This window comes from Neophocaena asiaeorientalis, unplaced genomic scaffold (assembly GCF_003031525.2).
Source record: "Neophocaena asiaeorientalis asiaeorientalis breed wild unplaced genomic scaffold, Neophocaena_asiaeorientalis_V1.1 scaffold332, whole genome shotgun sequence".
Classification (NCBI taxonomy): domain Eukaryota; kingdom Metazoa; phylum Chordata; class Mammalia; order Artiodactyla; family Phocoenidae; genus Neophocaena; species Neophocaena asiaeorientalis.
Genome location: NW_020173111.1, coordinates 6,613,528 through 6,633,831, shown reverse-complemented (window position 1 = coordinate 6,633,831; position 20,304 = coordinate 6,613,528). Strand labels below are relative to the sequence as shown.

The 20,304-nt window shown below is 46.7% G+C and overlaps 1 pseudogene; it reads left to right on the top strand.

Moving 5' to 3' along the window:
• The first annotated feature begins 13,408 nt into the window (after positions 1 to 13,408).
• Positions 13,409 to 14,207, top strand: LOC112398732 (embryonic polyadenylate-binding protein 2-like; annotated as a pseudogene).
• The last annotated feature ends 6,097 nt before the right edge of the window (positions 14,208 to 20,304 follow it).

The following is a 20,304-nucleotide window of genomic DNA, read 5'->3' as shown; positions in this document are numbered from 1 at the left end:
TTCTCACCCACCTTTCCCTCAGCAGTGATGTCAGTGATAGAAACGAGGAGTTAAGAACATGCCTATTTGAAATAAGTTGAGGATGGTCTTGGTGGGTTGTCAAAGAATGGCAATTAGCAGCTAAGTGCCGTGTCCTTCCTCTGTCATTTTCCTTAACTCGATAACGAATAAATTAGGCTGCTTTGGGATTTTCTCTTTTCATTTTCAATTACAAGTAGCTGAAGCCTAAAATGTCACAAATACAAAAATAACATCTCTTTACATTTTGCCACTGAAAGGCATTTCAGAGGGAGAACTCTATGTTCTGTTTGTCTACATGCGTTTAGCTTACATCATTCTTTCCCACCCATGTCCAGCTGGTATAATCCCTGATTTCTTTCCTGTCCCTCTGGTTTTGCTCAGTTTTCCATCTTCTGCAGGATTTTTCCTCTCTCAACTTCCCTCTCTCCTCTGGTTCTAAACCTGCCCACCAGTCTCCCAGCACCACAGCCTTTAACCCAGGAGTGCCCACCACCTTGTGTGCGGGACCCAGGTTCCTTAGATTATGAGATATTCTAGCTCTCAGACCTGCCCTGTCAATCTCTGGGCTGATGCCTGGCCTACAGATGCTGGAGCTGGGGCTCGGGTGACTGAGGACCTGGGCCCAGCTCCAATGCCATCATTTATCCGTGAGCGGACCGGAGCAAATCAATGGCTTTGATCCTGTTGCCTTGCCTACACAATGTGAGTGACACATCTCAGGGGCATGGAGGGGACCAACAAGATGATTTGTGAGAAAGCACATCAAAGGGTCTGGAAAGCACTAAACAGATGCTAACTCTGGTTTTCTTTCACCAAATGCCTGGCCATGATTTCTCTCACTCAGAGATTTCCTGCAAGGTTTCCTAAGACAATCCAACAGGACACCTGCTTCTAGAACAAGGCTCTGGCTGATGCCTAGAGGACTTAACCCTGGCCTCTCAGCAACTGTGTGGCCCTGAGGAAGCGTTGATTCTCCCAGGGCCTCACCTTCCTCATCCATACGGTATGGGTAACAAACACCTCCAGTCTTTCTCGCAAGTTATCAGAGGGATCAAATGAACATTTTTTGAAATCATAAATGTTATAGAAATGGAAGGCCTTATTGTTTCTTTTTTTTAAGATTTTTTTGATGTGGACCATTTTTAAAATCTTTATTGACTTTGTTACAATACTGCTTCTGTTTTATGTTTTTTAGTTTTTTAGCCACTAGGCATGTGGGATCTTAGCTCTCTGACCAGGGATCAAACCCCCACCTGCACTGGAAGGTGAAGTCTTAATCACTGGACCACCAGGGAGGTCCCCATTATTGTTTCTTAATTTGTAAAAAGGAAGTAGCGCTTGGCTTCAGCTCAAAAAATTTTCCCATGACCTCCTGCCTCTCCTTGTGAAAAAATCTGACTCTTAGAAGATTTCTCCTAAGAAATCTCACTCATTCATTCATTCACTCATTCAGTCAATCAATCCATCAACAAAAATTTCCTGGGGCTTCCCTGGTGGCACAGTGGTTAAGAATCCACCTGCAAAGGCAGGGGACACAGGTTGGAGCCCTGCTCCGGGAAGATTCCACATGCCACAAAGCAACTAAGCCCGTGCACCACAACTACTGAGTCTGCGCTCTAGAGCCCACGAGCCACAACTACTGAGCCCATGTGCCACAACGACTGAAGCCCGCACACCTAGAGCCTGTGCTCTGCAACAAGAGAAGCCACAGCAATGAGAAGCCCACACACCACAACGAAGAGTAGCCCCCCTTGCCACAAGTAGAGAAAGCCCGCGTGCAGCAACGAAGACCCAACACAGCGAAAAAATAATTAATTAAAAACAAAAATTTCCTGAACACCTCCAATGTGCCAAGACCCTCCGCCAGGCACTGGGCATCAAAGTTGAATGAGACAGAGTGCCCACTATCAAGACTCGTGGGAGACAGACAGGTACCAGCTGAGATGGGCTTTGATGGAGCAGGACAGGAAGCTACAGAAGTACAGAGGAAGGGGGTCAACTCCATAAGCCCTCTCTGGTCTAGAGGGTCCTGGTGTGAAAAATAAGGGGCTTGAACGAGACAAGCCCTAGGCTCATGAAGATTAAAAAAAATAGGGTTCTAAGACTCAGGACGCCTGTATGCTCTAGTCTAACTGAGATACCACACACACTGAAACTCTCTCTCTCTCTCTCCCTCCCTCCCTCTCTCTCTCTCTCTCTCTCTCTGTCACAGACACACACACACACACACACACACACACACACACACACAGAGGCACAGCCCCCTTGCTGTGGGAAGGGATTTGGCACATAATTCATAACCAGGAACATTCCATCTAGCTCCCCCGACTCTTTTGCTCATGGCTGAGGGCACTGCAGGGGTTTTCTGGATGTAGCTCGAAGAAATCCAGGTTGGGCCAGCCTGGCACAAAGCGGCTGAAATTAGTACGGAGGCTATCCCGGTGCAGCAGGTGGCTCCGGAGCTACTTTTAGACTTTTCAATATGCAGAGCTGCTGCTTCACAATTTCCATTAACCCCTCTGAGGTTTTAGCTGGCAGACTAATTTCCCAGGTCTCCAAGGAATGCTGGACCTTTATTAACCTCGTTGGACCATTTTCTTTGGGGGTTCTTTTCTCTGTATGTGGAAAACACTCGACATCTTCATAGATCTGCTCAATCTACCTTGTGCTTCTTCAGCCAGAAAAGTCAAAAAGAGCTTCCAGATTTTAAGACTCCTAAGCACCCTTCCCCAAACACCTTTCAGAGCAAACAAACTCACCATGGGGGCGTGCAGTTAGGAGAAACGATGCATGTATAAGCATGGTGTCTACATACACAAATAAATGGTAATATGTATGACTTCATAAGTATTTATGTAATCAAACCACAAAAAAGTAAAGACTATCTGTATATATGTGCCACATCTTCTTTATCCATTCATCTATCGATGGACACTTGGCACAAGGAGATCAGCTCAGTGCTTTGTGATCTCCTAGAAGGGTGGGATAGGGAGGGTGGGAGGGAGACACAAGAGGGAGGAGATATGGGGATGTATGTATATGTATAGCTGATTCACTTTGTTATAAAGCAGAAACTAACACACCATTGTAAAGCAATTATACTCCAATAAAGATGTTTAAAAAAAAAAAAAAAAAGACTATCTGTGTGACCTGAGTTCCAGTTCTAGCTCTGCTGTCAACTATCTACATGACCTTGGGCTCAGCCTTCTATCTCTTTGGGCTTAAGTCGCCTTTTGTATCAAATAAGGGAGTTGGACTAAATCAGTGATTTTCAAAATTTTGAGCAGCCAAATTCTTTCTTGAGACCAATGAGATTGTAGAGGTGCTCAGTGTATATAAGAGATGTTCCAATATATAAGGGAGATGCTCCAGTGGGTCGTGCAGGTCCTGAGTCCCACCTGGTGGGTCTCTCTTATCCCCATCCTGGAGCCCTCTGGGATCGCTGGAGCACAGCTTGAAACCCCTGAACTGAATGAGTGTTAAATCCTTACTAAATCCCAAGCTGTGTTATTCTCATTGCCAAGTTCTTGCCTCCACTGGCACAGCCACCATCATAGGCTGTTCTGCTGTTTTAAACAGTTCAGATCTACAAGCAAAACCTTCCTGACAGAAACTCGTAACGGCCACTTCACTTATGGTGACCCTGCACGACTCAGTGAGGTTCCCTCACCCCGTAGCACTGGAGCAGAAGTGACCCACTTCACAGGAAGATGCCGTTGAGTGGGGAGACTGGACAAATGGCTTGAGATCTGCAGTGATAATCCAGACCTCCCAGCACACACAGAGCACCTCTCAAAAACAGGGGTCCACCCCGCGGGCACCAGGCACTAGCAGAGAATGCAGAGACGAAGGTGAGTCCTCAGAGGAAGTGGGCTTGCTGTGGGCTGAGATGTGGAAAGTAAGTGTCAATTAGGCAGAGGTGGAGGGTAGAGTGGGTGGAGTGAGACAGCCGTGACCCCACTTCTGGTGGGAGGGAGAATGTGGGGTACAAAGGACTGACAAGGGAGGCTGGAGGACAGAGACAGAGGGCCAGACATTGTTACAGCACAAGCTTTGGGAGTTAGACTGGGTGTTCTCCGCTGGGTGACATCCAGCTCTGAGTATCAGTAACTCTATGGGAGAGCCTGGTGGCTGTGGACAGGGCAGAGTGAGCGCCATCCTGAGGGCCATGGCCTGAAACCCAACCATCCTAGATGGGGAGGGGCCGCTTTATCTTCCATCCCAAGGGCGTGGCTCACAGATGAGAGCCTCCAAAACTCTGGGGGTTCACTGATCCCTGTAGACAGTACCCTTGGTCAGGAAATCGATTTCAGGAAGTATCTGCAGGCTCCACTGACTGTTCCATCAGGCAGACAAGTTCCCACAGGACCTGATGAGGAGAGATAGCAACTCATCCTCACCTTCAACAAATCCTGAATGCCCACCATGAGCCCTGAAATGCACCAGGAATTAAGCAATAAGCAAGACAAATATTCCCTGCAAAGCCACCAAATCCAACAGACATTTATCAGTCCTTACGTCGTGGCACTTTTAGCATTTGACATAACTGACCACCCCCTTCATGGATCACTGGTTTTCCATGGATTTTACAGACAAAACTCATTTTCCCACCTACCTGCCAGGTCTCCCTTCCAGCCCTTCTCAGCCTTATCCTCCTCTGCTTGGCCCAAGACCCTATCCTAGCTTAGGAAAGCACTCTCTTCCTCTTGATTTAGACCGAAGGGTCTTAACCTGGGGTCCCCAGGCCCCTAGGGGGTCAGTGAACTTGGATGTGAAAAAAACTGCATCTTCTTTTTCACTTTCCTCTTACTGACATTTAGCAATTCCTTCAATTATGAATGCAAACAACAAACCACAGCAGTATTAGCAGAACCTGTCACCTCGTCCCCAAGAAAAATTCCAGGGATCTTCATCCCACACAACAGCTGTAGCAGACTTCTCGAAATCTGCATTCATCACTACTTTACAATTATAGTAATTATTAGAACTGCCACTGGGTATTGTTATTTAATGAGTTAATAAAGAAATATCTATACTTCTATATCACAAATTTATTTTTAGTATTTTGATAACTGTATTTCAACATAATTGGTTTCCATTGTTATCTTATACATTTTATCTCACACATTTAAAATCATAGGCATTCCCAGACTACCAAAGGAATCCAAGGCACACAAAAAATGAACAGCTGGGCTTCCCTGGTGGCACAGTGGTTGAGAGTCTGCCTGCCGATGCAGGGGACATGGGTTCGTGCCCCGGTCCGGGAAGATCCCACATGCCGTGGAGCGACTAGGCCCGTGAACCATGGCCGCTGAGCCCGCGCGTCTGGAGCCTGTGCTCCGCAACGGGAGAGGCCACAACACTGAGAGGCCCGCGTACCGCAAAAAAAAACGAAGAGCTGCCACCCTTCATATGCCACCCCACAGAGGGTCTTATGTATGACTGCAGCTTTAGTTATGACCACCCCACATATATCTTCAGCTCAGACCCCTCCTCTGAACTCCAAACCTGTAAAACTGCCTGCTCTAGAGAAACCTTTGAATATCTCCAAGTTACCCTAAACTCATCATGTTCAAAGCCAAGTTCATGGTATCCCCCAACCCAGCAGAGAACACCCAGTCTAACTCCCAAAGCTTGTGCTGTAACAATGTCTGGCCCTCTGTCTCTGTCCTCCAGCCTCCCTTGTCAGTCCTTTGTACCCCACATTCTCCCTCCCACCAGAACTGGGGTCACAGCTGTCTCACTCCACCCACTCCCCCCTCCACCTCTGCCTAACTGACACTTACTTTCCACATCTCAGCCCACAGCAAAACCTTCCCTGCCCTCCTACCTGTCAAATTGCCCCATGGCACCATGTAACCCTTCTTTGTAGAACTATCTCCACTGCAATTTTACTTTTGCTTTGGTAATTACTTCTTAATGTTGGTGTCCCCATCTGATTACAAACTCCCTGAGAAAGGAATTGGGTCTATTTTTTCACCACCCATATCCCCAGCACCTCAGCACAATGCCTAGCACAGAATCGGCATTCAATAAACATTCGGTAAACAGATGAGTTAATTAATTGAAGTCCATGGAGTTTACAGTCTAGGAGTAAACACATATGACACAAACATTCAAAATAATAATTATTTAATTCCAAGTGTTGTGAGTGCTACTGAGAAAAGAATGATGCACACTGCACATTTATAACTGGAGAACCTGATCTACTTAGTCCAGACTAGTCAACGAAGATTTTCCCCAAAAAGCAACATTTGAGCTGAGACCTCAAAGATGACGACCAATTGTCCAGCTGAATGAAGGAATGGCATTTCAGGCAAAAGGATCAGCATGTGTGTAGTCTCGGGAGTGGGAAGAGCTGGGCAGGTTCAAGGGACTGAAAGGAGGCCTTTGGGGCTGGAATGCCAAGAAGGAGAGGACAGGGACCAAATCACAAAGAATTGTATAGGCCAGGGTAAGGGTTTGGGGCTGTGGTCGGTTGCAAAAGTGGCTACAGTTATTCCCCTACCAGAGTCTAGCCCCTTTGCAATGTGATTTTGCAGCTCCTCCCATCAAGAAATGGAATCCGGGCTTCCCTGGTGGCGCAGTGGTTGAGAGTCCGCCTGCCGATGCAGGGGACACAGGTTCATGCCCCGGTCTGGGAAGATCCCACATGACGTGGAGGGGCTGGGCCCATGAGCCATGGCCGCTGAGCCTGCACATCCGGAGCCTGTGCTCTGCAACGGGAGAGGCCACAACAGTGAGAGGCCCACGTACCGCAAAAAAAAAAAAAAAAAAAAAAAAGAACTGGAATCCACCTCCCCACCCCTTGAATCTTACCTGGACTTTTCTCTTGATTGAGCCAGAAGAATGCAGAGGAAGTGATATGCCAGTTCTGAGCCTGGGCCTCTAGATGCCTTGAGCCTCTACTCTCTCTTTCTCTTAGAACACTTCCCAGATCCTGAAGCATGAGAGATTATGTGGAACAAAGCCCAGCCATCCAAGCTGAGTCCCTCCTAGACCAGCCAGTTCCCAGCTGACCCTAGAATCATGAGTCAGCCCAGACAAGCCCAGAAGAACCACCGTGGTGAGTCCAGACCAAGTTACCAATCATAAGCCATACATGCCTGTTAGTATCTATGTTTGGCATCACTTGTTAGGCAGCAAAACCTAACTGATATCACAGCTTTATCCTGAGATCCATGGGATGCCTCTGAAGGGATTTAACAGCCGAGTGACAGGGTGAGATGTGCCTTTGTAAGAACTACTCTGGCTGCTGTGTGAACATTGGGTGGAGAAGGGGCAGGACTAGCTCAGAGACCAATTAGTGAGTGCTGCTGCCACCCAGGGGGAGGGGCTGCTGCCCTGGCCTAGGAGGTGTCAGTGATGTGATGAGAAGTGGACGGCACGGGAGCGCTTTGAGAAGTGATAGCCACAGGACTTGGTGACTGATTCAGTGCTATAGGTAATGAGAGAGGATGACGCCTCTGTTTCTGCTTGAGCAGCTGGGAGGACAATTGTATTAGTCAGGCTTCTCTAGAGAAACAGAATTCATAGAATGTGTATAGAGAGAGAGAGAGAAAGAAAGAGACTTATTTTAAGGAATTGGCTCATGCAATTATGGGGGCCGCAGTACAGATCTGCAGTGTGGGTGGGCAGGCTTGGGACCCGGGAGAACCGATGGTGCAGATAAAGCCCAAAGAAGTCTGCTGGAGAATTTTTTTTACTTAGGGAAGGGTCCGTCCTTTTGTTCTACTCAGGCCTTCAGCTGGTTGGATGGGGCCCACCCACATTACGGAGGGCAATCTGCTTTACTCTACCAATTGAAATGTTAATCTCATCCAAAAACACCCTTGGAGAAACATCCAGAATAATGATTGACCAAATATCTGGGCACCTTGTGGCCCAGTCAAGTTGGTACATGAAATTAACCATCACACTGGTGCCGCCAGTTACTGAAATGGGGAGGCTGGAGGAGCAGGCTCGTGAGCTAAGGTGCCGAGCTCAGTAAGCACGAGGCTCAATGGACAGAGGCCGCTCTGGCCGGGACCAAGGCAACCCAGGGAAGCCTGAGCAGTGAGGCTAGTTGCTTCCACCCTTGCAGTCACTCCATCACTAGATCGTGATGTGACCCTAAGAGCTCAGCAGCCACTGAAGAGACCACGGCGAAGCAGACAGCACAGCCCGCACCCCGGCAGATCCTGACAGTCTAGTTCGAGGAGAAAAGTGGAACTCAAGGACACTGGACCCCAGCTGGACTCATGGAAGAGATCCTGGGGCCACCCTTCCAAAGCAGGCCCCCACTGCAGCCGTGGGCCCTGCAGCGGGCAGCCCGACTCCATGACTGCCATGCTTCGTGGCCTGTGGGCCTGTGTGCTGCACACAAGGCCCTCCGGGGTCTGGGGCCTATCAGCCTGCCTCTCCAGACTCGCCTTCCCTCACTCTGCCCTTCCAGGAAAAGACACCCAGAAAAGGGCAGTGGTTAGGAGCACAGGCTTTGCTTTAAGGCTGCCTGGGAGCAGACCTTCACCCACGGGTAAAGGGCTTCAATCCCTTAACCATTCCCCAGCGTCCTCTTCTGTGAGGTGGGGATAAAACAGGACAGACCTGCATGTGCTGAGAATTCAGTGAAATAATGCTTAGCGCAGTATCTGGCGCTTAGTGAGTATGCAGTGAGTGTCAACTACTACTGTTAGATTCTTGCTGCCACCGCTATCATCACTCTGGGCTTTAAGGTCCAGCAAGCCTAGGCCACTCCTTACTAACTACTAATTAATGATGAATCCTGGCTACGTCACTTAACCTCCCTGTGCCCCAGGCCCTGAACTATGAGATGGGACAATGGTTCTTCCTTCTCAGGGATACTGTGAGGACTAAAAGAGATGGAGCCTTGAAAACACTGAGAACCTTCCCCTCCCCGGTGCTTGGTAAGTGAACAGTACACTTTAACCCGGAGCAGCACGGGGTATGGTAGTTCTCAAAGTGCGCCATGCTGCTTGGCTCCCCTGTGACTTTTCTGTTTGGACACCCGTCCATCGGCCAAGCATCATTCATTTTGTGAAGCCTGCTCAAGTCCCTACTCCCCTAGACGCTTCCCGGATATCTGCTTCGACCCAAGCATCTTCTCCTGGGTATACCTGCTGTCAAGGATATGCCTCTATCACTTCCCATGTCTCATCACATCGAGGACACCTGCTTACATGTCTGGACACCGCGGGACCTCCAGAGCCCAACACAGGGCCTGGTACACAGCAGAAGTTCTATAAATGCTGGTAACACTGAACCAACTTGTCAAGAGAACATTCTGGATTGATAAAAGGTCTGCAGCTGCAGGTTCACAGCCGCTCAGACCTGTGGGTCTCTGAGAAAGGCAGGGAGACACTGAGACTTCAGGAAGGTAGCCTCTGTGCCATCTTTTCCCTACCACCCCACACTCTCTTTCCTCCAGCCTCCCCTGGAGCCCCCTGCCAACCCCAAGAGAGCAAGAGGGAAGCCACAAAGAAGGGAGAGGATGAGCAGCTGAGGAAATGCCCCAGGCCTTCTCTCCTGCTAAGAGGCCTGAATTTGCAGGTTTCCTGTGGCCCCAGCCCAACCCTTAATGAGTTGGCAAGAAAAGATGCCTCGGCCCGGTTTGCTGGTCCTGCCAGAGTCAAAAAATGCTAACTGGCATCGCTCTGCTCCACAAGGCTGGAGGGTCATGCTGGGCCTGCCACGTTAGATGACACGCCAGCAGCCTGGGACTCATGTGAACCTGGCCACACCTTCCTGCCACCTGCACTCCCGGTAATTGGACAGGGCTCTCCGTCAGGCCCTGTCCCCAGGGCGAATGGCCTCACAGCCTGGCCCCGCCGACGGCTCTGTGCACTCTCCCCAGAATTGTCTGCAAAAGCTCTCAGGGCTCCCCTCCACCATTAATTCAAAGTTCCTCATGTCCACACAGACCCTGGGAGGTGGGCCTGGAAGCTGCAGCCTTCACACCAGAAGCCACCCACCTGTCCTATTAACTGTCTCATCAGAGCTACTGCACGTGGGAAGGAGCCGTGGGCTGGGGGGCAGGGGGCAGAGAGATATTCGCTGTTTTCCTGAAAAACCTCACACAAAACCGAAACTGTTCATTCACTCGTGTATTCTTTGGAAATTTACCAAGCGCCCACTATATGCGGGGTTCTGTGTTAGATGCTAGACTACCAGTGGTGAGCAAAGCAAACATGATCCCTTTTCTCGCTGGTGGGGTCCGCATGCTGCTGGTGAGACCGGATTTGAATCAAGGAATCACAAAAACAAAAGCTTGATTCTACTGTGCAAAGCTGCTATGGACTTCAGAGTGACAGCCTGTGTCCTACACTATAGGACAAGGGACCCAGACTGAGTCGGGGGCTCGGGATTAATCATCTCCAGAGATGCTTAAAAGGCATGTAATGCAATTACATACATTCTTAGGATGATTTCATTCCTAATAAAAAGAGGAATTTTTTGAGAATTCCCTGGCAGTCTCGTGGTTAGGACTCCACACTTCCGCTGACAAGGGCCCGTGTTCAATCCCTGGTCGGGGAACTAAGATCCCATAAGCCGCATGGCATGGGCACCCCCTGCCCACAGAAAAAGAGGAACTTTTTTACAGATTATCTTACAAACCTTTAGAAACAGTTAGTTCTCCCCAGGTTTCATCCTTTCTTTCTACAGTAATCAAACACCTGAATATTAGCTGGGTACTTGGCTACCTAGAATAAAATTACATTCTTCCAGCTAAGTGTGACTATGTAACCAAGTTCCACACAATGGGATATAAAGCAGAAATGGTCTGAGCAACTTCCTGGACATATACTTACAGGGAAAGAGAATGTCCCTTTTATTCCCTTCTCTCCTTCCTGCTGCTGGAAAAGTGGTCATGACTCCTGGAGCTGGAGCAGCTGCCTCGGACCACAAGTGGAAAAGGAATGTTGTAGATGACAGAACAACAATAGTTCATTCTAATTTAAACAGAATTTGGTACCCGCAGGTGGGGAGCCTCAGATAGCAAAGCATAAATGAGACGCTGTCCAAGTGGAGCCAGTGGGACAGCCGATGGCAAAGGTGCAGACGTGATATCTCATCATATCTAAGGTGCACATTTTTTTGTCCATTTTAACATTTCTGAAATTGATTTGCATCCTATAATTGAGGGCACATTACAATCGCCACGGGCCATTTTTTTACATTTTAACATTGTTGAGTAAGAGGTACCCAGCAATTACTAACATCTCACATAAAATATGGCATCACAAGCTGGTCATATGATGACTTGTTATTCCACACAGAGCTCTTGGTTAAATCATCACTCGTGGTACCTTGGAAGACAGACAACCTTCCAATGAAGGTGAAGCATTGGGGAAAATTCCAAATTTTGATGGACTTTAGCTGTCTTTTTCTTTCCTTCCACCCAACATTACAAGGGAGATTAACTCAGTCTAAAGCCAGCCAATCACAAACACAGATGGAAGAGGACATAATTCTGCTAGGAGAGGTACTTTCTGTCTGTGGCTAGCAATCTAAGTTGACTGGAAGTCAGTGCATTTATGGTCTTTAACAATAAAAGACAAGGAAGAAAGTTACCCACAGGCAGAACTGGGGATTTCAGAAGACAATGACTTTTTCCCAGGGAGCAGAATGAAGTGGTCCAAATGGACGAACCAGTGAAATGTGTTCTACAGCCAGAAAAGGGAATATTTGTCATAGCCCAGTGTAATTTCTGCCATGGACCAATGTCTATCATATCTCCCATTTTCCCTTTTCAACACGGAGTTCCTGTTGTGATTAACCTGTGTCCACTGAGTTACTACATATTGGCCATGCTGTGATTAGATCATTTCCCTTTTAGTTTAAAGACCACCAGATCAAGGGAAGACTGTCTTTTTGGGAGGATGGGTGGGAGATGCTCTGAGGAAACAGCCTGCTTTCTGTTGGTCCTCAGATATCTCCACCTAGTGAGTCTGTAGGATTTGTGCTATGACATTCAGAGCCAAACCTCTTCAATAAAGAGTTGAATATTTTATATATTTGTAAAAAGTTTTACATTTTTAATTATTTTGGTTCCTAGCATATATTGTTCCCTCCATGACACAATTAACCTCAATAATGAATTTTATTTTTTTAAAAACAAAACAACTCAACAAAATAAATTATGATTCTAAATTTGATCTTCTCATACTGTGGACTGAAAAAAACTTAATCTCTTATAAAATAAAGATAGGACCAACTGACAATTTCTGAAAAAAAAATCAAGGGAAGACTATCCTGGTCTGATGGACAGGACTAAGCATCACCCACAGATCCTGGCTGTTCACCCAGAAGCTGACCCAAGTGGGACTCTATTCCCATTAGGGGGTGGGGATGTTCTACAGAGGGAAAAGGTACACACACAGATACTTGGCTAACCCAAAGAATTGGCTATACCGAAGGTTACTAATGATGGATGCTTACCTAATGTAACAGGTATATATCTATATCTATTTTTTAAACCAGCCTCACGTTTAATGGGAAAACACAAGAAGCACTCCCATTAAAGCCAGGAACAAAATAAGAACGTCCACGATCACCCTTATTATTTACAATGGTTCTGGATATACTAATCAAAGCAATCAACAATAAAGAGAAATATAAAGTATAAAAAAATTTAAAAGTGGAGGCAAAGTTATTTGTAGTCGGTATGATTATCAACCAATAAAAGTCCAAGACAATAAAAAAAATTTGTATGCTGGATGGATACAAAATTAATATAAAGAATTTAATAGCCAGTTAGAATTATCAAGGAAGAAAATATCTCATTTATAGTAACCAAGAAGGATAAAATATACAGAAATAACCTAAGATGTGCAAAATTGATGTGAAGAAAATTTAAACTACCCCTGAGGGATGCACACCAAAAAACGACTTGCATTAATGGGAAGATGCACCATATTCTTAAATAGGAAATACCTCAAATGCAAAAAAACAAAACAAAAAACCCAAGCAAACGTTTTTAAGAAAAGTCTCCTTTTAAAAGTAATGTGGAGGACCTTGAAGATGTCTACTGAGCCTGAGCTCTAGAGCCCACAAGCCACAACTACTGAAGCCGGTGCGCCTAGATCCCGTGCTCTGCAACAAGAGAAGCCTCGCAACGAGAAACCCGCGCACCGCAACAAAGAGTAGTCCCAGGGCTTCCCTGGTGGCCCAGTGGTTGAGAGTCCGCCTGTAATAAAAAAAAAAAAAAAAGAAAAAGAGTAGCCCCAGCTCGCGGCAACTAGAGAAAACCCAAGCACAGCAACAGGACCCAATGCAGGCAAAAATAAATAAAATAAATAATTTTTTAAATTAAAAAATAAATAAAAGCAGTGTGAGGGCATGAAGGTGAGCAGAGGCCTGGCCTATCTCCCCTTCTGCCCCGGCCGCCATGTGGTCCTTCCTCAGCCGCGCTGTCTTCCCACACACCACAGAGGCCTGACAGAGGGCTTCCAACCCCGAGGCCCAGGGCTGGGGGGCCTGGTGCCGCCGGGCCGGGAAGACCTCTCTGGGCCCCAGAGCTGCAGACAGGGAGGAGGAGGAGACAGGGGAAGCGGGGGAAAAGGACGAGGAAGACGCGGGCTTCCTGCCGTCTCTCTTGGAGGAGGAGGACCTGGCCGAGTGCCCGGTACCGGACCGGGAGCTGGAGGCCATGAAACTGAAGCTGTGGGCCATGGAGCAGGCCCAGGGCCCAGAGGGGGAAAAGGAAGACGCCGGGGCCCTGCTGGCCGGGCAGCTGCTGAGCCCCGAGCCAGACACCCCCATGGAGAAGGTGGAGGCCAACCACAGATCCAACTACATGGGCAATGTGGACTACGGCGGCACGGCCCAGGAGCTGGAGGCCTATTTCAACCACTGCGGCGAGATACTCCAGGTGGCCATCCTGTGCAACAAGCTCTCCCAACACCCCAAGGGCTATGCCTGCATAAAGTTTGCCACCAACAGCTCGGCCCAGGCCACCGTGGAGCCGAACAAGAGCGTCTTTCAAGGTGCTATCCAAAAGAAACAACTTACCAGGAATCAGCTCCACGGACCGCGGGGGCCTTCAGAGACACCCAGGCGCCGGGGCGGACCCTCTCCCCACAGCAGCCTCCAGGGTAGGGCCCGTGTCGGGCCACGAGGGCGGAACCTGGGGCGTGGCAGATTCTCTCCGTAGTTCTCACCGTACTGAAGGGAGGACCCGATTTTGAGAGTGAGGCTGCAGCTGGGTCAAGTGTAAACACCTGTGCTCCTCGTAGGACCATTTACTCTGCGCAGAATCACTGCCCCGCCCCCTTCACTTGGCGGGAGGACGGCTCAGACCCCACGGCCGAAGCCCTCGGTCACGAAACAGCGCACGGTGTGGGCCTAGCACTGGGGCTACCGGGGGCTTTGGAGGGCACCGGGCAAAGCTGCAGCCAGGTGAGGCCCAGGCGGCGCTGGGTGTGCTCCCGGTCGGCATACTCAGGGCTGTTCGACCAACGCCTTTTATTTATTTTTTTTTGCGGTACGCGGGCCTCTCACTGCTGTGGCCTCTCCCGTTGCGGAGCACAGGCTCCGGACGCGCAGGCTCAGCGGCCATGGCTCACGGGCCCAGCCGCTCCGCGGCATGTGGGATCCTCCCGGACCGGGGCACAAACCCGCGTCCCCTGCATCGGCAGGCGGACTCTCAACCACTGCACCACCAGGGAAGCCCCCAACGCCTTTTATAGAAAAGTAGAATCTTAATGGTTATTTTTTTTTAAAGCAATGTGAAAATGGAAATAGACCCACAGACACAGAAAATGAACTTATGCTTACCAAAGGGGAAAGGGGGGGAGGGATAAATTAGGTGGTTGGGATTAACATACACTACTATATATAAAATAGATAACCAACAAGGACCTGCTGTATATCACTGGGAACTATACCCAATATTTTGTAATAACCTATAATGGAAAAGAATCTGAAAAAGTATATATATGTGTGTGTGTATGTATATATATCTGTGTAACTGAGTCACTGTGCTGTACACCTGAAACACACAACACTGTAAATCAATGATACTTCAATAAAAAAATAAAAGCAATGTGAGAGGACTGCCAGATATTAAGATATATTACAATACTACAGTAATTAAGTTAATATGGTGCTGGTACATGAAAGGACAGATAGATGAAAGGAACAGAATTTAAAGCCCCCCAAAATATCCATCAGTAAATGTGTGTATAAATAGATAAACATTTAACATATGATAAAGATGATATTCTGAATCAGTAAGAAAAAGATTTTTTTCAACAAAATAATGTTAGGAAAACTAAATAGCCAGATAGCAAGACTGCCACACATTGCAAATAGTTTTTCCTAATTTGTTGTTGGTTTTTTTACTTTGTATGTGGTGTTTTTTTGCAGTGCAGGTGTTTTTTATTTCTATTTTGCTTTAGGTGGTCAAATACATCAATCTCTTTTACTATGACTTCTGGGAAAGTCTTGCCCATTTTGAGATTAAAGCTATTTTCATATTTTCTACTAATACTTTATGACCTTATTTTTTTAATACTTAAATCTTTGCTCCACCTAGATCTTATCTTAATGGAAGATGTGACGTGAGGCCAAGTTTATTTCTCCTAGTGTGATTTCTCGGAGAACTAAGGTGTGTTCAGAAAAGAAAAGTGATTCTTCTTCTGCTTCTAGGACAAGAACCTGCTCCCAACTGCAGAGAATCAAACAGCCTGCACTGGTCAAACCACCTCTTCAGCTCTAATCCTGAGAATCTTCACAATAAAACGTGCAGTCACCAGTGGCCCTGCACTGCCTCCAAGATAAAGGTCAAAGGCAGGCTGAAAGCACTTCGACCTTGCCCTGCTTTTCAGTGCATTATCCCTCTGGCTGGCTCCCCGCCCCAGAGCACCCTCATTCATTATCTGGATAAAATGCTTTGTGAATACTGGGGTTCACTCTTCACCACATTCTTTGTCTGGCTAACTCATTTTTCAAATCTAAAGTCAGTCATTACAGGGAATTCCCTGGCAGTCGGCGCTTCTGCTGCAGGGGGCACGAGTTCAATCCCCGGTTGGGGAACTAAGATCCCACAAGCTTTGCGGGATGGCCAATAAATAAAATGTAAAAAAAAAAAAAAGTCAGTCATTACCTACTCCTGAGCTGCCTTGCCTTACATAAGACAGACAGACAGACACACACACACACACACACACACACACACACACACACACACACATTCCCCACCCACATCTCTCCCTCTGGGCCACGGGCACATGCCCCAGACCCCTCCACACACATCACTACCAAAGCAGAAGCCACATTCCACATTGTGCTGTCCACTACTGTGTATCTTCCCTGCTGGACTCCAGACAAATGTACCCGCTGCTTCTGCCCTCCCCCAACCTAGTGCAGAGGGACGCTGAATGAATGACTCCTGAATGAGTGAAGATCTTCCCACCTTGCTCCCTTAGTAAGTATTTTTCTAATGCCGAGAATGGTAAAATCATCAGGAAGAATGTGATGTTCATAGCAGTGATACATGTAATGTGCAGAGTGATGTACACTATAAATGCTTCATTTCTAACAGAGTGATACTCAGTCTGCCATTCTGGTATACAACAGCATGGTAGTTTTTGCAAAAATGGCCCAAATTATGCTCTTCCCTGTATCCATACCTGTTTTCAGTGTGATTTTGCAGCATCTTCCATACAGAGGTGGAGTCCTTGTGGCTGACCTTGGAACTTGCTTTAGCTAATTAAGCGTGGCAGAAGACACACTGTTCCCATTCCAAGCCCAGACCTCAGGAGTCCTTGCACGTTTTTTGCTTGTTTTCTTGCAACTCCATCCAGTCATGTGAAAAGTTCCATCTAGCCTTCTGGAAGATGAAATACATACAGTCAAGTCATCTCCATCACACCAGGTGACCCTGCAGCACCCAGTAGCAGACTGTCTAACTGACCAGCAGCAAACCACAGGCATACAACTAACCCTAGTCAGGACCAGTAGAATCACCCAAACCCCAGCACAAACTGCTGACCCACAGAAGCATGAGCTAAGCATACTGCTTTTTTTTAAGTCACTAGGTTTTGGAATGGCTTACTATACAGCAAAAGCTAATTTACAACTGGTTATTGAATTGTTGCAGTCCTTCCATATCAGTTAGTAAATATCCACTACCAAATTTGCCATGACCAAATGGACCCCTGACCACTCTACACCCAGCAACAAGAGCTAATGCCAGGTCCAGCAGGGGCCTTCAGTACATGCTCTGTTTCTATAGCCTGGTCTCTTCTGACTAATCGATGTTAATGAGGTATCGGTTATTAAATACTTTTTCAAATAACCTCTGATCAAAGGGGAATGACTAAGTGAGCTATAGCATATCACAATATTACATTGTCACTAAAAATAACCATATGAACTGTCAGTCCGTAAAACCCTGTCTATAAAATACTGTGAAGTGGAAAAGAACAGATCACTACCAATTGGTATGCACCCACTGTAATAACATCAAATGTATATGTACACAATGACAAAAAAGAGAATTGAAATTATAGTACCAAGAGCTTGGTGTTTTTGTTCTCTGTAATTATTTTATTCTAGTGCATAATAAGACAGAAACAACTCTAATCTTTCTTAGTAGAATGCGTTTTGGAAACTTGTCTTCTTGGAATTGAATTTTCTCAGAGCAAAGTCCTGACATTGAGTAGAATGCATTAAGAAAAAAATATTTAATTTCCTATAGGCAATATATCCTAACTGTTGAACCCGTGTCCCCTGCATCGGCAGACAGACTCTCAACCACTGCACCACCAGGGAAGCCCTCTAACTTATTTTTAAAAGCTAAAAAGTCACAAAATGAAAACTAAGTCAATGTGTTCTAGAATAGATCTTGCTTATTTAAGCAAATACTAATTCACGTGTGGATAACTTTGCTCCATCAGCTTCTCTCCCACATCCCAACATGGACAAGAGCCCTGTTTTTACTAAATCCACCCTCAAAATTCTTGTGATGCAAAATCTAGAGGATGAGTATACCAGACATTGCCAACTTCTTACCCAATATCTCTTCTTCCCATCTTTATTAACAGGACCCTGATTTTTTTCCCCAGGGTTGCAAGGTGACAATTATACTTACTTCCCCAGGATCCCTTGCAGCTAGTGATGGCCATGTGACCATTTCTGGCCAATGGGATGTAAGTATCAATCTACTGGATGAGGCTTCAGGGAAAGTAACTGTTTTCCCAATATAAAGAAACCATTCAGATAAAGAGACAAAGAAGATGTGGTACATATATACAACGGAATACTACTCAGCCATCAAAAGGAATGAAGTAATGCCATTTGCAGCAACATGGATGGACCCAGAGATTACCATACTCAGTGAAGTAAGTCAGACAGAGAAAGACAGATATATGATAACACAGGTAGAATCTAAAGTATGACACAATGAACTTATTTACGAAACAGAAACAGACTCACTGACATAGAAAACAAGCTTAGGGTTACCAAATGGGAAAGGGGGTGGGGAAAGGATAAAATAGGAGTTTGGAACTAGCAGGTACCAACTACTATATATAAAATACATAAACAACAAGGTCCTACTGTATACTACAGAGAACTTTATTCAATAGCCTATAATAAACCATACTGGAAAAGAATATATATATTCATATATATATATTCATATATATATATGGATAGCTTTGCTGTACACCAGAAACTAATGCAACACTGTAACCAACTATACTTCAATTAAAAAAAAATTTTTTTTTAATAAAGAAACTATTCATCAGGCACATGTCTTCTGCCTTTGTCCATTTCCCCTCTTCTGGCCTGGAATGCAAACTCGATGCCTACAGACGCAGCATCCATCTGTGAGAATGAAGAAAGCTACACAGCATAAATGGCAGAGCAGAAAAGCAGAAGGACCTGCTGGACCAGCTGTGGAGCACCTTGCTATGGACTTTTTTGCGGGGAGAAAAAGAAACCTCTTACTTGTTTTAGCCACCGTAGGGAGGCTTCTGTAACATGTAACCAGACACAACCCTGACTGATATAAAGGTGGGATGGGCACTGAGAAAAAGGAGGATGGGACAGAGGGTATGGACAGAGAGGCCAGGCCAATCCATTTATGAAAGAAGTAGACGAGAGGAAGGAAGGAGCAAGAGAAGATCCAGCCCCAGTCTGTGGTTAGGGAGCCGTGTGGGTGTTGGCACAGAGGCCACCTGGAGAAGCTGAGAGGGGAGAGGAGGAAAGTCCTTTGGAAGTGTTACTAGAGCTCAGGAATCACATCCCCTTAAAGGTCTTCAACAGAGTCCTGTAACAATGGAATTCCTTCTCAATTACCTCTGGCTGCTTCATTTTATTTTTGTGAATTGGCGGGGGGAGGGGGGGGTGTCTCTGCAGTGACCCAGCCATGTAGAGCCCCAGGATTTACTAGGGTTATGAAAGCATCAATTCAGGGAAGTTTTGAAAGAGCAGAGACAAGGCAGCCGGAGATGTGAGGTCAAGTCCTCATCCTTTCATGATTTGCTGTGGAATCTCAAGCCAGTACATTGCCAAGTGTGGCTTCAGGTCCCCCCTTTGTGAAAAAGGGGAGCAGATCAAACGTGCCGGAAGAAGCCTTCCATCTCTGTTCCTATAGTAGTCCAAGCGTTACAGCAAGAGAAGCATATCTAGACTCCTAGAAGGATATCCCCCCTTTGGGTAGCCTTCCTTTTGGGCTTTGATGGCAATCCATGGTGTGAAGAAAAGAAGGGTGTGCAGGGAAAATGAAGGCCATCCCACATCAATAAACATCTGTTGACCAGCTGCTCTGAATTGAGCACTCCGATGAAGATGGCCAAAGAATACAGTCTAAGCTCCGTAGCCAGGGGCAAAGTCCTCCCCACCCGGCCCCCTCTAATCCAGGGCCTTTCTCCCCCTGTCTCCCACACACATCCTCACTTCTGACACTCAAGCTGCTCACAGCATCCTCAGCCTCTTGTGATACTCCACGCCTCCCTCAATCTCCTCCAGCTATACCCTCTCTCCACGGGAGATGCCTTCCCTCTTTGACCTGGAAAAATCCTACTCACCCTTCAGTGCCCAGACCAAGCATTTTGAGAAGAATAAAAGCAGCTAGTCATTGGCCCAGGTGCTACCAGCTAGGCTGTGATGTTCCCCTGATGAAATTAACAATTTCATAGACTATCAATGCCAGTCGAGAACTCCAACAAGACACAAATGATACCACTTGGGAATCATACCTGAATAGAAATTGAAAACAAAGACACTGTGCAACAAGGAGAAGGACCACACCTCCCCTCCTGAGGCTGACGTGAG